The sequence below is a fragment of the Oncorhynchus clarkii genome, chromosome 3 (assembly GCF_045791955.1).
Source record: "Oncorhynchus clarkii lewisi isolate Uvic-CL-2024 chromosome 3, UVic_Ocla_1.0, whole genome shotgun sequence".
NCBI classification, from domain to species: domain Eukaryota; kingdom Metazoa; phylum Chordata; class Actinopteri; order Salmoniformes; family Salmonidae; genus Oncorhynchus; species Oncorhynchus clarkii.
Genome location: NC_092149.1, coordinates 41,790,451 through 41,810,728, shown reverse-complemented (window position 1 = coordinate 41,810,728; position 20,278 = coordinate 41,790,451). Strand labels below are relative to the sequence as shown.

At 39.6% G+C, this 20,278-nt stretch overlaps 1 pseudogene; it reads left to right on the top strand.

Annotated features, from left to right (window-relative positions):
* Positions 1–20,278, top strand: part of LOC139385572 (heparin cofactor 2-like) — a 77,607-nt pseudogene that overhangs the window by 12,005 nt on the left and 45,324 nt on the right.

Below are 20,278 nucleotides of genomic sequence, written 5' to 3'. Positions count from 1 at the left end.
AAGGGCGTTAATTCCGGCAGACCTGTTCCAATTCCACATCTAGTGTTAGTGACTTTTCTCATTTTAGTTCTTCATGTAGTAGAACTTTTAAATTGGTCTACATTTTGATCATCCTTGAACCCTTTGTTGCCATTGTGCTCTGACACTTTGTGTGGGTTGGGTGCAGGAACATAGTGATCAGGTTGATTGTAATGGTAGTTGTTTCGATGGCGACGTACTTTAGTTATTTTGACTGTGGTGGGTATTGGTATCATGGTTTCTTGGTAGAAACCGTTGTTGTGCTTCATCTCTCAACGCTCCAATACCTGATGATGCACCCTCTAATTGAAGTGAGTGATCCCGGTCAAACTTCGAAACTGAGATGTCAGGGCTCTTAGCGTTGCATACTTTGAGCTGTGCTCACAAGCTCTCTGAGCTGTAAGATAGGCAAGCCAAAGTGGACTGTAGGGCCCAAGTAGGTAATGAAGGTGGGATACATGTTTGACAGAAACATTTGTTTGAATGGTAACAGCTCTTCCATTCCTGTTTCAGTGAGTTGGCCAAAGTAAGCTGAACAAAGCCTATGATAGTAAGCTGGTGGGTGTTCATTTTGAGCTTGTTTGACAGTGAAAGCCAGTGTGCTGCTGTGTTTGTGAGTCACAGAACCACTGAATTCTACTTTCAAAGCTGTGGCAAAGCTGTGGCAAGTTTAACCTTCTTTGGGGTAGGGGGCAGCATTTTCACTTTTGGATGAATAGCGTGCCCAGAGTAAACTGCCTCGTACTCAGTCCCAGATGCTAATATATGCATATTATTATTAGTATTGGATAGAAAACACTCTGACGTTTCTAAAACTGTTTGGATGATGTCTGTGAGTATAACAGAACTCATATGGCAGGCAAAAACCAGAGAAAAAATCCAAACAGGAAGTGGGAAATCTGAGGTTTGTAGTTTTTCAACTCATTGCCTATCGAATATACAGTGTCTATGGGGTCATATTGCACTTCCTAAGGCTTCCACTAGATGTCAATAGTCTTTAGAAACTTGTTTGATGCTTTTACTGTGAAGGAGGGGGGAATTGGAGCTGAATGAGTCAGAGGTCTGCCAGAGTGCCATGAGCTGGTCACGCACTTTCAGGTGAGAGGTAGCTTGCGTTCCATTGCAATTCTACAGACAAAGGAATTTTCCGGTTGTTACATTATTGAAGATTTATGATAAAAACATCCTAAAGATTGATTCTGTTCTTCGTTTGACATGTTTCTATGAACTGTAATATAACTTTTCGTCTGAACTTTCGCTTGGAATTGCCTGATCGTCATGAGTTTGGATTGTGTACTAAACGTGTGAACAAAAAGGAGGTATTTGGACATAAATGATGGACTTTATCAAACAAATCAAGCAAGGGTAGCATTCCAAAGGGACATCAGAGACTGTAACGTCCTTTGCTTCACTGAAACATGGCTCACTGGAGAGACTCTATCCGAAGCGGTGCAGCCAACGGGTTTCTCCACGCATCGCGCTGACAGAAACAAACATCTTTCTGGTAAGAAGAGGGGCGGGGGCATATGCCTCATGGCCAACGTGACATGGTGTGATGAAAGAAACATACAGGAACTCAAATCCTTCTGTTCACCTGATTTAGAATTCCTCACAATCAAATGTAGACCGCATTATCTACCAAGAGAATTCTCTTCGATTATAATCACAGCCGTATATATCACCCCCCAAGCAGACACATCGATGGCTCTGAACAAACTTTATTTAACTCTCTGCAAACTGGAAACGATTTATCCGGAGGCTGCATTCATTGTAGCTGGGGATTTTAACAAGGCTAATCTGAAAACAAGACTCCCTAAATTTTATCAGCATATCGATTGCGCAACCAGGGGTGGAAAGACCTTGGATCATTGTTACTCTAACTTCCGCGACGCATATAAGGCCCTGCCCCGCCCCCCTTTCGGAAAAGCTGACCACGACTCCATTTTGTTGATCCCTGCCTACAGACAGAAACTAAAACAAGAGGCTCCCACGCTGAGGCCTGTCCAACGCTGGTCCGACCAAGCTGACTCCACACTCCAAGACTGCTTCCATCACGTGGACTGGGAGATGTTTCGTATTGCGTCAGATAACAACATTGACGAATACGCTGATTCGGTGTGCGAGTTCATTAGAACGTGCGTTGAAGATGTCGTTCCCATAGCAACGATTAAAACATTCCCTAACCAGAAACCGTGGATTGATGGCAGCATTCGTGTGAAACTGAAAGCGCGAACCACTGCTTTTAATCAGGGCAAGGTGTCTGGTAACATGACCGAATACAAACAGTGCAGCTATTCCCTCCGCAAGGCTATCAAACAAGCTAAGCGCCAGTACAGAGACAAAGTAGAATCTCAATTCAACGGCTCAGACACAAGAGGCATGTGGCAGGGTCTACAGTCAATCACGGACTACATGAAGAAATCCAGCCCAGTCACGGACCAGGATGTCTTGCTCCCAGGCAGACTAAATAACTTTTTTGCCCGCTTTGAGGACAATACAGTGCCACTGACACGGCCTGCAACGAAAACATGCGGTCTCTCCTTCAATGCAGCCGAGGTGAGTAAGACATTTAAACGTGTTAACCCTCGCAAGGCTGCAGGCCCAGACGGCATCCCCAGCCGCGCCCTCAGAGCATGCGCAGACCAGCTGGCCGGTGTGTTTACGGACATATTCAATCAATCCCTATACCAGTCTGCTGTTCCCACATGCTTCAAGAGGGCCACCATTGTTCCTGTTCCCAAGAAAGCTAAGGTAACTGAGCTAAACGACTACCGCCCCGTAGCACTCACATCCGTCATCATGAAGTGCTTTGAGAGACTAGTCAAGGACCATATCACCTCCACCCTACCTGACACCCTAGACCCACTCCAATTTGCTTACCGCCCAAATAGGTCCACAGACGATGCAATCTCAACCACACTGCACACTGCCCTAACCCATCTGGACAAGAGGAATACCTATGTGAGAATGCTGTTCATCGACTACAGCTCGGCATTCAACACCATAGTACCCTCCAAGCTCGTCATCAAGCTCGAGACCCTGGGTCTCGACCCCGCCCTGTGCAACTGGGTACTGGACTTCCTGACGGGCCGCCCCCAGGCGGTGAGGGTAGGCAACAACATCTCCTCCCCGCTGATCCTCAACACTGGGGCCCCACAAGGGTGCGTTCTGAGCCCTCTCCTGTACTCCCTGTTCACCCACGACTGCGTGGCCACGCACGCCTCCAACTCAATCATCAAGTTTGCGGTCGACACAACAGTGGTAGGCTTGATTACCAACAACGACGAGAAGGCCTACAAGGAGGATGTGAGGGCCCTCGGAGTGTGGTGTCAGGAAAATAACCTCACACTCAACGTCAACAAAACTAAGGAGATGATTGTGGACTTCAGGAAACAGCAGAGGGAACACCCCCCTATCCACATCGATGGAACAGTAGTGGAGAGGGTAGCAAGTTTTAAGTTCCTTGGCATACACATCACAGACAAACTGAATTGGTCCACTCACACAGACAGCATCGTGAAGAAGGCGCAGCAGCGCCTCTTCAACCTCAGGAGGCTGAAGAAATTCGGCTTGTCACCAAAAGCACTCACAAACTTCTACAGATGCACAATCGAGAGCATCCTGGAGGGCTGTATCACCGCCTGGTATGGCAACTGCACCGCCCTCAACCGTAAGGCTCTCCAGAGGGTAGTGAGGTCTGCACAACGCATCACCGGGGGCAAACTACCTGCCCTCCAGGACACCTACACCACCCGATGTCACAGGAAGGCCATAAAGATCATCAAGGACATCAACCACCCAAGCCACTGCCTGTTCACCCCGCTATCATCCAGAAGGCGAGGTCAGTACAGGTGCATCAAAGCTGGGACCGAGAGACTGAAAAACAGCTTCTATCTCAAGGCCATCAGACTGTTAAACAGCCACCACTAACACTGAGTGGCTGCTGCCAACACACTGACACTGACTCAACTCCAGCCACTTTAATAATGGGAATTGATGGGAAATGATGTAAATATATCACTAGTCACTTTAAACAATGCTACCTTATATAATGTTACTTACCCTACATTATTCATCTCATATGCATACGTATATACTGTACTCTATATCGACTGTATCCTTATGTAATACATGTATCACTAGCCACTTTAACTATGCCACTTTGTTTACATACTCATCTCATTTGCACATACTGTACTCGGTACCATCTACTGTATCTTGCCTATGCTGCTCTGTACCATCACTCATTCATATATCCTTATGTACATATTCTTTATCCCCTTACACTGTGTACAAGACAGTAGTTTTGGAATTGTTAGTTAGATTACTTGTTATTACTGCATTGTCGGAACTAGAAGCACAAGCATTTCGCTACACTCGCATTAACATCTGCTAACCATGTGCATGTGACAAATAAAATTTGATTTGATTTGTATTGTGGAACTGGGATTCCTGAGAGTGCATTCTGATGAAGATCATCAAAGGTAAGATAATATGTATAATGCTATTTCTGACTTCTGTTGACTGCACAACATGGCTGATACCTGTTTGGCTGTTTTGTTGTCTGAGTGCTGTACTCAGATTATTGCATGTTGTGCTTTTTCGGCTAAAGCTTATTTGAAACCTGACACAGCGGTTAACCTCTTTCAGCTACGGGCCACTATTTTTATGTTTGGAAAAATAACGTTCCCAATGTAAACTGCCTATTTCTCAGGCCCATGTGCTAGAATATGCATATAATTGACAGATTGTTTTCTATCCTACTCTAAAGTTTCCAAAACTGTCAAAATATTGTCTGTGAGTATAACAGAACTGATATTGATGGTGAAACCTAAGGAAAATCAAACCAGGAAGTGGCTTCTATTTTGAAAGCTCCATGTTCCATAGCCTGCCTTCGCTCCATTTAAAGGGATATCAACCAGATTCCTTTTCCTATCGCTTCCTCAAGGTGTCAACAGTCTTTAGACTTTTGACTTTTATTTTGAAAAATTAGCGAGAAAGATCACTCAGGTGTTCGCATGAGTTTTGCTTGCACAACAGAGCTTTGGCAGCCATTGTCTCTCCCTCTCTTACTGAAAAAGAGACAATGCCGGTTGATATATTATCGATTATATATTTTAAAAACAACCTGAGGATTGATTATAAAAAACATTTGACATGTTTCTGTGGACATTACGGATACTATTTGGAATTTTCGTCTGCGTTGTCGTGACCGCTCGAGCCTGTGGATTTCTGAACATAACGCGCCAAACAAACAGAGGTATTTTGGATATAAAAATAATCTTTATGGAACAAAAGGAACATTTATTGTGTAACTGGGAGTCTCGTGAGTGAAAACATCCGAAGATCATCAAAGGTAAGCGATTAATTTGATAGCTTTTCTGATTTTCGTGACCAAGCTACTGTGATGCTAGGGGTTCATAATGTTTTGTCTGGTGATCGATAAACTTACACAAACGCTTGGATTGCTTTCGCTGTAAAGCATATTTTCAAAATCTGACACGACAGGTGGATTAACAAAGAGCTATGCTGTGTTTTGCTATATTGCACTTGTGATTTCATGAATATAAATATTTTTAGTAATATTATTTGAATGTGGCGCTCTGCAATTCAGCGGTTGTTGATGACAATTATCCCGCTAACGGGATGGGTAGCGTCAAGAAGTTATTAAGGATAAGTTTATCTAAAGTTCCATGTATTATTTTCATCAACATTTATGATGAGTAGTTCCAAAACATCCTGTGATTTATGCAGAGCCACATCAATTTACAGAAATACTCAACATAACAGGCCAATGTAAACTCAGATTTTTGGAGATAAATATGAACTTTATCGAACAAAACATACATGTATTGTGTAACATGAAGTCCTATGAGTGTCATCTGCGGAAGATCATCAAAGGTTAGTGATTCATTTTATCTCTATTTCTGCTTTTTGTGACTCTTCTCTTTGGCTGGAAAAATGGCTGTGTTTTTCTGTGACTAGGTGCTTACCTAACATAATAGTTTGGTGTGCTTTCGCCATAAAGCCTATTTGGAATCAGACACTGTGGCTGGATTAATGAGAAGTTTATTTTGAAAATGGTGTAAAATACTTGTATGCTTGAGGAATTTTAATTATGAGATTTCTGTTGCTTTGAATTTGGCGCCCTGCACTTTCACTGGCCGTTGGCGAGGTGGGAAGCTACCATCCCACATGTCCCAGAGAGGTTGAGCAATGGCTTTTTTCTGGCCACTCTTCTGTATTGTCCAGCGCTGTGGAGTATACGGCTTACAGTGGTCCTAAAGACAGATTTTCCAATCTCCGCTGTGGAGCTTTGCAGCTCTCTTTGATGCTTCTCTGATTAATGCCCTCCTTGCCTGTTCCGTGAGCTTTGGTGGGCGGCCCTCTCTTGGCAGGTCTGTTGTGGTGCTATATTCTTTCCATTTTTTATAATGGAATTAATGGTACTCCTTGGGATGTTCAAAGTTTCTGATATTTTTTCAAAACCCAATCCTCATCTGTACTTCTCCACAACTTTGTCCCTGACCTGTTTGGAGAGCTCTTTGGTCTTCATGGTGCCATTTGCTTGGTGGTGCCCCTTGCTTAGTGGTGTTGCAGACACTGGAGCTTTTCAGAACAGGTGTATATATACTGAGATCATGTGAAAGATCATGTGATACTTACATTGCACACAGGTGGACTTTATTCAATTAATTATGTGAATTCTGAAGTTAATTGGTTGCACAATATCTTATTTAGGGGCTTCATAGCAAAGGGTGTGAAAACATAAACATGCACCACTTTTCCGTTAAATTTATTTCTACATTTTTTGAAACAAGTTATTTTTTTATTTCACTTCACCAATTTGGACTATTTTGTGTATGTCCATTACATGAAATCCAAATTAAAATATATTTAAATTGCAGTTTGTAATGCAACAACAATGGAAAACGCCAAGGGGGATGAATACTTTTGCAAGGCACTGTATCTACTCTAATTTTGGCACACAAAATTAATAATGACCTAGTCTACTCGCTCCTGAAATGCAAGAGTCAGAAATAGTACTACGTCTGGCCCAACGAATCTTATTTCTCAGAATACTTCAACCGGCCGGTCCATTTGTGTCACCTGGCTCGTAGAATTTGGTAATTGACCCAACGTTCTGGCTATGTCAGAGAAACAACACAGAGACAACCTCTATGTTTGTTTGTTCAAATGGAAACACACACCTCAACAATTCCCACCTACAGCTCTAATGGTGTATACCTCAATCTGGGTGTATAATTTAATCTGCCTTTCCATTAATGTAGGCTGAATTCAACATGAAGGCCTCATTATATCTTAGATTCCTTGCACGGAGCTCCAATATGTCGTGACGTGACTACCATTAATGTGATGACGGCTATTTTATGAAATCAATGTTTTATTATTACGTGATTCAATTTATCATGTAACAATTAACTCATTAGTAACTTGGTGCACCATGGAACATTTTGTTTAATGAATTACCTTTTCCCAAATGAACTCAAGAATGTATCAGAATATATCGTTAGCATACCAGTCATCCATTACTCATTATTTCTCATTCTGAACGTCGCAAAATTATTGGATATCTGCACGAACCCTAGTCTAAATGATGATTCAGCAATACACAAATTGGCTTAATTATTTATTTACTAACTAACTAAATAATCACACATAAATAAATAAACACACACGGTATACATCGATTTGATTACTAACATAATGTAATGAAAAGTCCCTAGTGGACTAACCCAATATGATGGCTTGTTACACAATGGAAGGGGAAGTGTAAGATAAAGTGAGCGGGAGAGACAAACAGGGTGGGCTGGTACATACATGTGGAAGTTATGCTCATGAAAAATGAATACGACGCACATGGAACGATCGCTTAGTCCAAAAGAAATGCAACACATATATTTACACTTGTATGGCTTTGTCATCTCTGTTGAAACCACTCGTCCGCCGTCTATGACGAGTCGTTCAATGTATGTCTGGTTGTGTAAGTTTCTGGTTGTCCACCAGAGAATACAATGTCCTCAGCTGTAGTAAGCTTCTTTGTCTCTGAGTGTTCATTAGACTGGATACATCAGACATACCACATTGTGTTGAGAGGGAAATGTTCTTCTTTTCTAGTCTTCGGTCGAGTTCCCTAGACTACTTTACATGCAGAGCTGCAGGCGGTGCATTTCTTAGTCTAGTCTTCTTCTCTGTTGAAAGTTTGCGAGTTTCTAACCATTTCGTAACGTTCAGCTCACACTGCACGCATACTGGTCTTGTATTTTTAAACCATTTCAACGTATAGCCACCATTCCACACTTTCCGGTCTAATTTAAAATCTTCTGCGTGTCCTTTTAAGCCCCCGCCTTGGAGGGCGGTTCCATCACGTTGTCACAATGTCTGTGCTCACATGGGAGTGGTTACTGACTTGGTAGAGGTTCATATGAAACATCATTATCTCATTTTGAAGGCTAAAATCGCACCGCTTTTTCACAAAGTGTTCCCATATTTAATCATAAAATGTTTACAACATTTAGATGTAATTCTGACATATACATTGTGAAAGCTCTTAAAGTTACAATGTTTCCATTATACCGTCTTTAATGACATCACAAAATCACAAATGATACAACATAATCATTGTTTGGATCCCCACCGATCATTTCTCACATTATTTATGTTTAGAATATTGTTTCATTATCCACTATTGGATGTTGAAGTTCTTTGTGCAAGAGTCTCTCTATACCACTCAGACATTCCATTATTGGATACTGAGAGGCAGAGGGAGAAAGTTAGAAACCATTTACGGACGGTCGTTAAGTCATAAAACCCCCACTTCCCCCCCTTCCTCTTTGGTGGCAGAGTAGGGAGGGCTCTCTTTGATCCTCACCCAGGAGGGAAAGCCATGACAGTACTATTGAAGACCTGTTTGAAGACACATTGCTATAGCTAACGTTAGTCTAAATGTTTCACTTACTATAGCACGAGCCATGGTATTTTTCATCCCTGTACCCCAAAAAACAAGTTAGGTAGCTAAAAAGTTAATGTTCATTGATTGCAAGAGAATGAGAGAGAGATAAAGATAAGAAACAGTGGTTTGTCATAAGCAACCGCTGAATAGCATAGCGCAACAGTCAAAAAATATTACTAGAAAATATTCATATTTGGACCATCCTGGGTGAAATATTTTGAAACGCAGCTTAGCCTTTTGTTAATAACCTGTCGTCTCAGATTTTGAAATTATGCTTTACAGCGAAAGCAATACAAGGGTTTGTGTAAGTTTATCGATAGCCTAGCATAGCATTATTTCCACTTAGCATCAGGAAGCTTGGTCACGAAAATCAGAAAAGCAATCAAATTTACCTTTGATGATCTTCGGATGTTTTCCCTCACAAGACTACCAGTTAGACAGCAAATGTTCCATTTGTTCCATAAGGATATTTTTTATATCCAAATACCTCCGTTAGTTTGGTGCGTTATGCCCAGGAATCCACCGGAAATTGCGGTCACGACAACGCAAAAATTCCTAATTATATCCATAATGTCGACAGAAACATGGCAAACGTTTTTTATACCTATCCACTTACGCAATGTGGTCGTTCATGCTCAGTCTTCAAAATAAAGGCCTGAAACTATGTCTAAAGGCTGTAGACACCTTAGGGAAGCCATAAAAAAGGAATCTGGTTGATATCCCTTTCAATGGTCAATAGGGATGCATAGGAACACAGAGCTTTCAAAATTAGAGTCACTTCCTGATTGGATTTTTCTCAGGCTTTTGCCTGCAATATCAGTTCTGTTTTACTCAAAGACAATATTTTTACCGTTTTGGAAACTTTAGAGTGTTTTCTATCCTAAGCTGTCAATTATATGCATATTCTATTCTTCTGAAAGATCACATTGCGTAAGTGGATAGGTGGGGGCTCTCAGTGAGTTTTGCGATACAGAGTAAAACGGCCATTGTTTCTCCCGGTGTTATTGAAAACCTACACACCCGGTTGATATATTATCGAATATACATTTTAAAAACAACCTGAGGATTGATTATAAAAAAACGTTTGACATGTTTCTGTGGACATTATGGATATTATTTGGAATATACTTCTGCGTTGCCATGACCGCTCGAGCCTGTGAATTTCTGAACATAATGCGACAAACAAAATTAGGTATTTTGGGTATAAAATAATCTTTATGGAACAAAAGGAACATTTGTTGTGTAACTGTGAGTCTGGTGAGTGAAAACACCCGAAGATCATCAAAGGTAAACGATTAATTTGATTGCTTTTCTGATTTTCGTGACCTAGCTACTTAATGCTTAGTGTACATAATGTTTTGCTATGCTATCGATAAACTTACACAAACGCTTGTATTGCTTTCGCTGTAAAGCATAATTTCAAAATCTGAGACGACAGGTGGATTAACAAAAGGCTAAGCTGTGTTTTGCAATATTGCACTTGTGATTTCATGAATATGAATATTTTTTAGTAATATTATTTGACTGTGGTACTATGCTTTTCAGCGATTGCTGACGAAAATAATCCCGCTAATGGGATGGGTAGCGTCAAGAAGTTAAAAACCTCTTACTTCTACCCCCTCCTTTTTTGAAAATTCTGTTAAAAATCGCGCAACTTTTCAGCGTCCTGCTACTCATGCCAGGAATATAGTATATGCATATGATTAGTATGTGTGGATAGAAAACACTCTGAAGTTTATAAAACTGGTTAAATCACGGCTGCGACTATAACAGATCGTGTGTTTCATTGAAAAACGCAAGAAAAACTGCTCTCTGAAAGCTAAAAATAATTTCCATAAGTCACTTCCACCAGTTATTAAAAGAGAACAGAATTTAATGGCAATCTGCCTGCAATTCATACAAATTCCGCACGATGGCGCCATTGTCCTAATTTTCAATTGAATTTATTGTTGGAAAATCCTTCTGTCTGACCTCCATTTTCCCAGTCTTCACCCGGATGCAGTTGAGGGAGATATCAGATGGCATTGTTTTTGCAAGTGAAGACCTATTGAAAAGACATCGCCCTGTAATCATTTTGATAGATTATAAACGTTTACTAATACCTAAAGTTGGATTACAAAAGGATTTCGAAGTGTTTTGTGAAAGTTTATCGTCGACTTTTTTAATTTAAAAAAATTACGCAGCGTTTAAAAACGATGATTTTTTCTGAATGACACAGATCCCATACAAAGCTATTTTGGGTATATATGGACCGATTTAAACGAAAAAAAGACCCAATAGTGATGTTTATGGGGCATATAGGAGTGCCAAGAAAGAAGCTCGTCAAAGGTAATGAATGTTTTATATTTTATTTCTGCGTTTTGGGTAGCGCCGGCTACCGCAAAATCTGTTGTTTACGTGTCGTGCTGGCATTTTGGGGGGTGCATGCTATCAGATAATAGCTTCTGATGCTTTCGCCGAAAAGCATTTTAAAAATCTGACTTGCTGGCTAGGTTCACAACGAGTGTAGCTTTAATTCAATACCCTGCTTGTGAATTTTGATCAAAGATTGAGTTGTAACGAGTACATTTAGCATTTAGCGTAGCGCATTTGCATTTCCAGGGGCATACTTGGGACGTCTGCGTGTCAAGTATTCTCAAGAAGTTAAGGCACGTTCACGCAGATGAGCAGGGACCATGGGCATCTTTCTTTTGGTGTTTTTCAGAGTCAGTAGAAAGGCCTCCTTAGTGTCCTAAGTTTTCATAACTGTGATCTTCATTGCCTACCGTCAGTAAGCTGTTAATGTCTTAATGACCGTTCCACAGGTGCATGTTCATTAATTGTTTATGGTGGGAAACAGTGTTTAAACCCTTTACAATGAAGATCTGTGAAGTTATTTGGATTTTTACTAATTATCTTTGAAAGACAGGGTCCTGAAAAAGGGACATTTATTTTTTGCTGAGTTTAGTACCCATTCCTGCAAGCTGAATTTCAATTATGATCATTATTTTTGCAGTCTTTCATGCCATCCAGTGTTGTACAGTATATAGTCAAATGAAACAAGTTTCTTTAATGTTTTTCTTTTTAACGATTTGCTGTTGACCGTTCATATTCACGCTGAAAGTTACATTATTTTGGCTCCAGTTCAACATACTGTATGTATCAATTATTGTGCAGTATAATAATTTGTTCTAGTAATGATTATTTAATACAAACAATTCCAGCAGTTGCTGTTTTAAAATTATAAATATAGTGACAATGTCTTTTGAAAAAATCAAGCAGAGGTTCTAGCTAGTGTATCCCACTGTTCTTGGACTCTTGTCGGATGAAGTTGTTCGGTTTATCAAGTCCCAGGCTCCCATGACTGTTATGACCATTTATTTACAAGTTAATTGCAATTTGCTTTTTGCTTTAGTGCCGTCTGTACCTGATAGAGCAGATCTAGTCTCACATGCAGAAGTAAGCCATATGGCGCGAGAGACTCATTGAAAGGAGACAAGAGCACACCTAGAATTTCTGACTGAGCGGACGCACATTTGAGCATCCCCAGGATGGTCCATTTACTTTGTGCTGTTATAATTTATGCTATTAAATCCTGTGATTTCATTGGGGCATTTCCCCCCTCATAGCAAATAGCTGGCAACACAATCAAGGTGGAGCTGGCAGTCACTGAGGGAGAGGGTAGTAAGTACCTGAACAGCTTGTTTTGAACAATATATTTTTGAAACAGGAAAATGTACAAATTTACTGCACTTATATGATCATTTAAAACGTTATCCATGAATTATATAGTACATATACATACATACATACATACATACATACATACATATATATATATTTTTTAATACAATTACTTTATTTTATTGGCCAATCACAAGTGGGGCGCCGGGCCCCTAATACCCTTATGGGCGAGCCGCCACTATAAATGAGTAGCCGTTTGGATAAGGGGATTTTACATTTTACATTTAAAAAAATGTAGATCTATTTTACCTTGTGATTTGCTAGAGAGAAATGTGAAACCAGTCATATGCCAGCAAACTGAAGCATATGAAATGCTGGCATTATAAGGTTATTATTAGGCTAGCTTATTACAAGTTGTGCAATAATTTGGGACATATTACCTTTTCCACATTGAAGCATATGAAATGCTGGCATTATAAGGTTATTATTAGGCTAGCTTATTACAAGTTGTGCAATAATTTGGGACATGTAGGCTATTTGAATCATTATGGAACACAAACCATAGGTTTTACCCTGGAGCACGGTTCACGCCGACTGGACCGTTGTAATAACAGTTCCATGATTAGTGAGGATTTTCAGGGTAGATTTATAGGACTACTCTTGTATCTTACTACAGTATGTATATTGTGTGTGTGTGTGTGTGTGTGTGTGTGTGTGTGTGTGTGTGTGTGTGTGTGTGTGTGTGTGTGTGTTCAGCGAGAAAATGCGCTTCCGGGTGTATATAGTGATGCCTCTGCAACCCAGCTTCGAAGGCGACATCTCCTCAGGAGGGGCCCAAGCCATCAAAGCCATCATGTACTTTAATTACAGGTAATCACTGCTCACACAATCTCACACCCTCTCACACACTCCTTCCCTAATTGCCTCAATTAAGCTCTAAATAAGCACTGGACACACGCCTTTGCCTTAGTGACAGGCAAATTACAATGGCCAGGCTAAAAACAACAGTTACCTCATCTCACACTTAAAAGGCGATTAAGGAACACACAAAAACATCACGTCTCCCACGCAGTGCAAAAATGAGAAAATATATAAAAGAAAGCTTTGATAAGCCAGTTCTGAGCTAAGTGGGCAAAGAAGAAGGGATGGCCAGAGAGGAGAGAAATGGGAAAAGAAAAGAGTAATGAAAGTGGAGATGAAAAGAAAGACAAGAGGATTGATGTCTGTTTCTTCTCTTCCCTACAGGACCATATGCTGGGGAGATCACATTGAGAGCCTGAAATGTGTGAGTAACTAGACGTCCCATTGGCTGCCAATTCATTTCACGGCCCCCTGAACATGGCCCCTCTCTCACTGCCCCCTGAACACTCATTATCGACAGTGCACAAAACCTGCATATGTATGGCGTCAACTGAGCAGCACTGGCCCTTTTGTAAATAGAAATAAAGATACTATACAACACAACATAACATAACCACAACAAGCTGGTCATAGTGAACAATCACACCATCATCATCGGTCAGTAATATAATATACTGTAACAACAATACTATACAACACAACATAAAATAACATAACCACAACAAACTGGTCTTAGTGAACAATCACACCATCCTCATCGGTCAGTAAGATAATTTACTGTAACAACAATACTATACAACACAACATAAAATAACATAACCACAACAAACTGGTCATAGTGAACAATCACACCATCATCATCGGTCAGTAAGATATAAAATAAAATAAAAACACAAGACAGCACCACATGGGCGATATGATGATCATCATCAGTAAGCTGGACTGCATCTAACCCTATACACTACAAAACATGACATGAGAAATAACTTCACAATGCTCTCAGGAAGACAAACTAAGTACTGGTGCTGTGCAACTTTTGTTTGCTGTTGAAAAAGAGAGAAGTACACCATCTGCCCTGTAGATGGCAATGTCACACAGGGAAATAGCAGAGAGCATGCTCCAGCTGCAGGCAATGCTGCAGTGTTTGGCTGCAAACGTGTTCTGAAAACCATTCAAATAACATCTTTCACCCAGAACATCTGTCCCCTAGTTAACTAATTTCCTCACACATTAAAGAATACTTTTTGAGAACATTTTAGATTTTTAGACACAACTGGAAACTTCAAGGAGTAGGGTGTTTACCCTCCGCTTGTGCCATGTCATGACATACCTGGACCACCTATTGATATGTAAGTAAATCAGGTGTTAAATGAGGTACCTAAGGAGACTAAAGTGGCACTCCAAGCACAATGTATAAGTTCATCCTGTGTGTCTGCTGGCAGGCTCAGCCAACATCAACGACAGAAGCATGCTGGGTAAGCGCGACAGTGAGATGGCGATGGTAGAGGACGCAGACATGGTAATGGCCGTGATGGACGGAGAGAGCTACCACATTGGGAGGTAAGCCCTGTCACTCAGAGAAGAGTGTTTCAGGTCATTTAAATTAATAAGAAAAAGTGGGGTAGGTTGAGTTGTTTTAACATTCAGCATCACTCCTTCAAAGGAAATATCATTTTCTTTCTAACAAAGACATATGCATATTTCATGATCTTGTGTATCCCTGGAAATAATCAGAATTCATGTAAACACTACAGATTTGAAAACATAGCTTTTGAAAACAAAGTGGTCTCTTGACACAACTAACCCCGGGTATGGAGTAGGTTGTGTCGCGGGACAGGGTAAATTAAGCCTCCTACACATTTCTGTACTGAATTAAATATGTGACCGACCGGCTCGATTCGGTCTTATGTAACAAAATTTGAAATGGATAACAGTAGAGACTCAGAGCTAGAAAATGGTATGGACAGCCCAACTGATATATAGAACAATCTTAAAAGGATCTACTTTGGTTTAGATACAAGCATTATGAAACCCATAAAACAATTAAATAATTTGACTTGGAACTAACTTCCTTACCTCCTTTTAAATATGCCACTCACCACCTGGATTCGGCCTTACGTAGCAACATTTTAATTTCTGTTTTATAAATTGGATAAAGTAGACTCATACTGTAGCTACAAAATGTTATATCATACACTGCATTTGAGGAAACAATGGGAAAGTAATTCTGCTTTGAAAGTTGATCAGCTTGTAAACTCACTGAGAAAACAGTCTTTCATTGTTTTGGTGCTACTGTCGCGATAAGAAACCTTCAGCCCCGCCCCTTGGCCGGCAGCGGGGTGCTAGAGGTGGTTAGCGTCCCGTTCCCTGGATTGGACAGGGCACTATAGATACTTCAGGTTATCTTTGTATAACCAGGACCGCTCGCGTAGCCCTGCCTCTCTCTCTGTGTCGAAGCGCTGTCCGCGTAGAGAGGTATTTTGCCTTGTCACTCTCAACGGTCTAGCTCTAGCTGGGATGTGTGAACCCCACGTTTATCCTCTAGACTCTTTGTTTCACCACTAATTTATCCTTGAGTTGTTATTAAGCACTAGTCCTACCAGTCTCTATATGATTTCCCTGTGGTTGAGTATTTCCCTTCTGTGATGTATCTAGTTTAAAGTGTGAAGACCTTTAGTCAACCTAGTCTCACTACTCTGCCCGTCGGCTATGTATCGCTTGGAAAATAAAACTTAGATAGATCGATAAGACAATTAATGAATCACTACTGGACACACCTTCCTCTTTGTCTTTTAATGGTAACTCACTCAATCACGGAGTATTGGTCTCCGTTTCCAGTGTCCCGGTAGAGGGGAGTGTCAAAGTTGTTATCTCCCTTGCCGTTAACTGTCTTGGGAGGGCTAGTACTCGCGACAAAGCAAGACTACCGTTTATTTTTGGAAACACTCTGTTTTTTGTCTTTTACAATCAAACACACTTCAAAATACACAATTTGTTACTTGGTCACACACAGCGTTAATCAAAAACATGCAAATGCCTTAATGCTCTACAATGCCTGGTACAATGATAACACTTATCTCTAATAAAATATAATACTTCAACTTATTTACCTTTAAAAGATGACAGGGAGACCCACGAGATCAGAAGCGGTATTTCCAATCGGTCAAAATTTTAATTTAGTTTAGCGACTCCCCTCTAACTGCCGAGAGGTTGAATTTGAGTCGCTATTTTAACTAAATTGGATTCAAGTTATATTGAATGAAGAAACTAGAGTCGTTCTTGGTCAATTGATCGTCTACTGATGTTTCCCTATCCTCCAACGAAAACCCCCTGGGTTCAGTGTTTAAGTCCTGTCTCGGGATGCCAAACTATTTCCAGTAATGCCGGTGATTAGACCTTGGTCAGGCGATCACAAAGCAGGGACTGTCATATAGTGGACAAAGCCTCAAGAACCACACACTGCCAGTAGTAATGGTTTGGAATAGATAGGAACACGAGGAGTCTCAGCACAAGAGTCTAGTCCAAATTCAATAGAGTTAGAATCTAGAGTTGAGCCAGGCACCAATACCTAGTTCAAATGGTTGTCTCTATGAATTCAGAATTCAATAAGTCAGCGCCGAAGTATCGGCAGTTTCTCTATATATACATTTTTTCACCGTCCAAAATCCCCGGTACTGTCAGTTCTTTCATGGGTATTTGTTGAGTCGGGATGAAAGGCAGGTCAGAGGGGAGATCCTTTTTGTGTTCCACTACACTACTATTGGAGAGCCCTTTGTCTACACCCATTCAGCATTGTTCACACCCTCTTAATCCGTAGCCCCACCCATCTCTTTGAGCTAGAAATGCTGTTCCAATATCAACTAATTCGCAACGGTCTCGATCAAGTTGTTTGTATAGAATTTTTGATATCTGTTATCTTGTTGGTACTAAGGGGCAGCATTTTCATTTTTGGATAAAAAACGTTCCCGTTTTAAACGGGATATTTTGTCACAACAAGATGCTCGACTATGCATATAATCGACAGCTTTGGATAGAAAACACTCTAACGTATCCAAAACTGCAAAGATATTGTCTGTGAGTGCAACAGAACTGATGTTACAGGCGAAACCCAGATAAAAATCCAATCAGGAAGGAATTTTTTTAAACCGCTTCATGCCAATGACTCCTTATATGGCTGTGAATGAGCTACGAATGAGCTTACGTTTTTTACGTATTCCCCAAGGTGTCTACAGCATTGGGACGTCTTTTTACGCATTTATGTTGAAGAATAGCCGTAAGGGACCACATTGAGCAAGTGGTCACATGGTGTCTCCCGCAGAAAATCTTGCATCAAGTACACAAGTAGCCATTTTTCCAACCGCTTCATATTCACCTGCTCTTTCGGTGAGGGGTTTCAGGTGAGGTTTCAGGTGAGGCAGTATTTTCATTTTTGGAAAAATAACGTTGCCGTAGTAAACGGGATATATTGTCAGGACAAGATGCTAGAATATGCATATGATTGACAGCTTAGGATAGAAAACACTCTAAAGTTTCCAAAACTGTAAAAAATATTGTCTGTGAGTATAACAGAAAAAAATGCAGAAAAAAGCACTTTTCCATAAACAAGCTCTAAATCATGTTGGATGCACTCTGGATTTTAAAAAAAATGGTTATGTTTATTCGAGATGTTATGAACACTGTAGACTGTTTTCAACAAGTTGCAACATTGAAATGCAGAAAAAAGCACTTTTCCATAAACAAGCTCTAAATCATGTTTGATGCACTCTGGATATAAAAAAATGTTATGTTTATTCAAACATATGTTTAACAAACATGATTTAGAGCTTGTTTTTTGAAAAGTGCTTATTTCTGCATTTCAATGTTGTAACTTGCTGAAAACAGTGTTTTCATAACAACTCGAATAAACATAACAAATGTTTTTTTTTATCCAGAGTGCATCAAACATGATTTAGAGCTTGTTTATGGAAAAGTGCTTATTTAGACATTTCAATGTTGCAACTTGCTGAAAACAGTCTACAGTGTTTTCAAAACATCTCGAATAAACATAACAAAAACATTTTTTTATCCAGTAGTGTAACAAACATGATTTAGAGCTTGTTTTTTGAAAAGTGCTTATTTCTGCATTTCAATGTTGTAACTTGCTGAAAACTGTCCACAATGTTCATTTCATCTCAAATAGACAGCACAGAAAAAATTGGACATCCAGAGTGCATCAAACATTATTTAGAGCTTGTTTATGGAATAGTGCTTATTTCTGCATTTCAATGTTGCAACTTGCTGAAAAAAGTCTACAGTGTTTTCATAACAACTCGAATGAACATAACAAATGTTTTTTTTTTTATCCAGAGTGCATCAAACATGATTTAGAGCTTGTTTATGGAAAAGTGCTTATTTAGACATTTCAATGTTGCAAATTGCTGAAAACAGTCTACAGTGTTTTCATAACATCTCGAATAAACATAACAAAAACATTTTTTTATCCAGGAGTGTAACAAACATGATTTAGAGCTTGTTTTTTGAAAAATGCTTATTTCTGCATTTCAATGTTGCAACTTGCTGAAAACTGTCCACAATGGTCATTTAATCTCACATAGACAGCACAGAAAAAAATGGACATCCAGAGTGCCTCAAACATGATTTAGAGCTTGTTTATGGAATAGTGCATATTTCTGCATTTCAATGTTGCATCTTGCTGAAAACTGTCCACAATGTTCATTTAATCTCAAATAGACAGCACAGCAAAAATTGAACATCCAGAGTGCATCAAACATGATTTAGAGCTTGTTTATGGAAAAGTGCTTATTTCTGCATTTCAATGTTGCAACTTGCTGAAAAACAGTCTACAGTGTTTTCATAACAACTCGAAAAAACATAAATGTTTTTTTTTTATCCAGAGTGCATCAAACATGATTTAGAGCAAGTTTATGGAAAAGTGCTTATTTCTGCATTTCAATGTTGCAACTTGCTGAAAACAGTGTTTTCATAACAACTCGAATAAACATAACAAATGTTTTTTTTATCCAGAGTGCATCAAACATGATTTAGAGCTTGTTTATGGAATAGTGCTTATTTCTGCATTACAATGTTGCAACTTGCTGAAAAACAGTCTACAGTGTTTTCAAAACAACTCGAATGAACATAACAAATGTTTTTTTTTATCCAGAGTGCATCAAACATGATTTAGAGCTTGTTTATGGAAAAGTGCTTATTTAGACATTTCAATGTTGCAAATTGCTGAAAACAGTCTACAGTGTTTTCATAACATCTCGAATAAACATAAATGTTTTTTTTTATCCAGAGTGCATCAAACATGATTTAGAGCTTGTTTTTGGAAAAATGCTTATTTCTGCATTTCAATGTTGCATCTTGCTGAAAACTGTCCACAATGTTCATTTAATCTCAAATAGACAGCACAGCAAAAATTGGACATCCAGAGTGCATCAAACATGATTTAGAGCTTGTTTATGGAAAAGTGCTTATTTCTGCATTTCAATGTTGCAACTTGCTGAAAAAAGTCTACAGTGTTTTCATAACAACTCGAATGAACATAACAAATGTTTTTTTTTTTATCCAGAGTGCATCAAACATGATTTAGAGCTTGTTTATGGAAAAGTGCTTATTTAGACATTTCAATGTTGCAAATTGCTGAAAACAGTCTACAGTGTTTTCATAACATCTCGAATAAACATAACAAAAACATTTTTTTATCCAGGAGTGTAACAAACATGATTTAGAGCTTGTTTTTTGAAAAATGCTTATTTC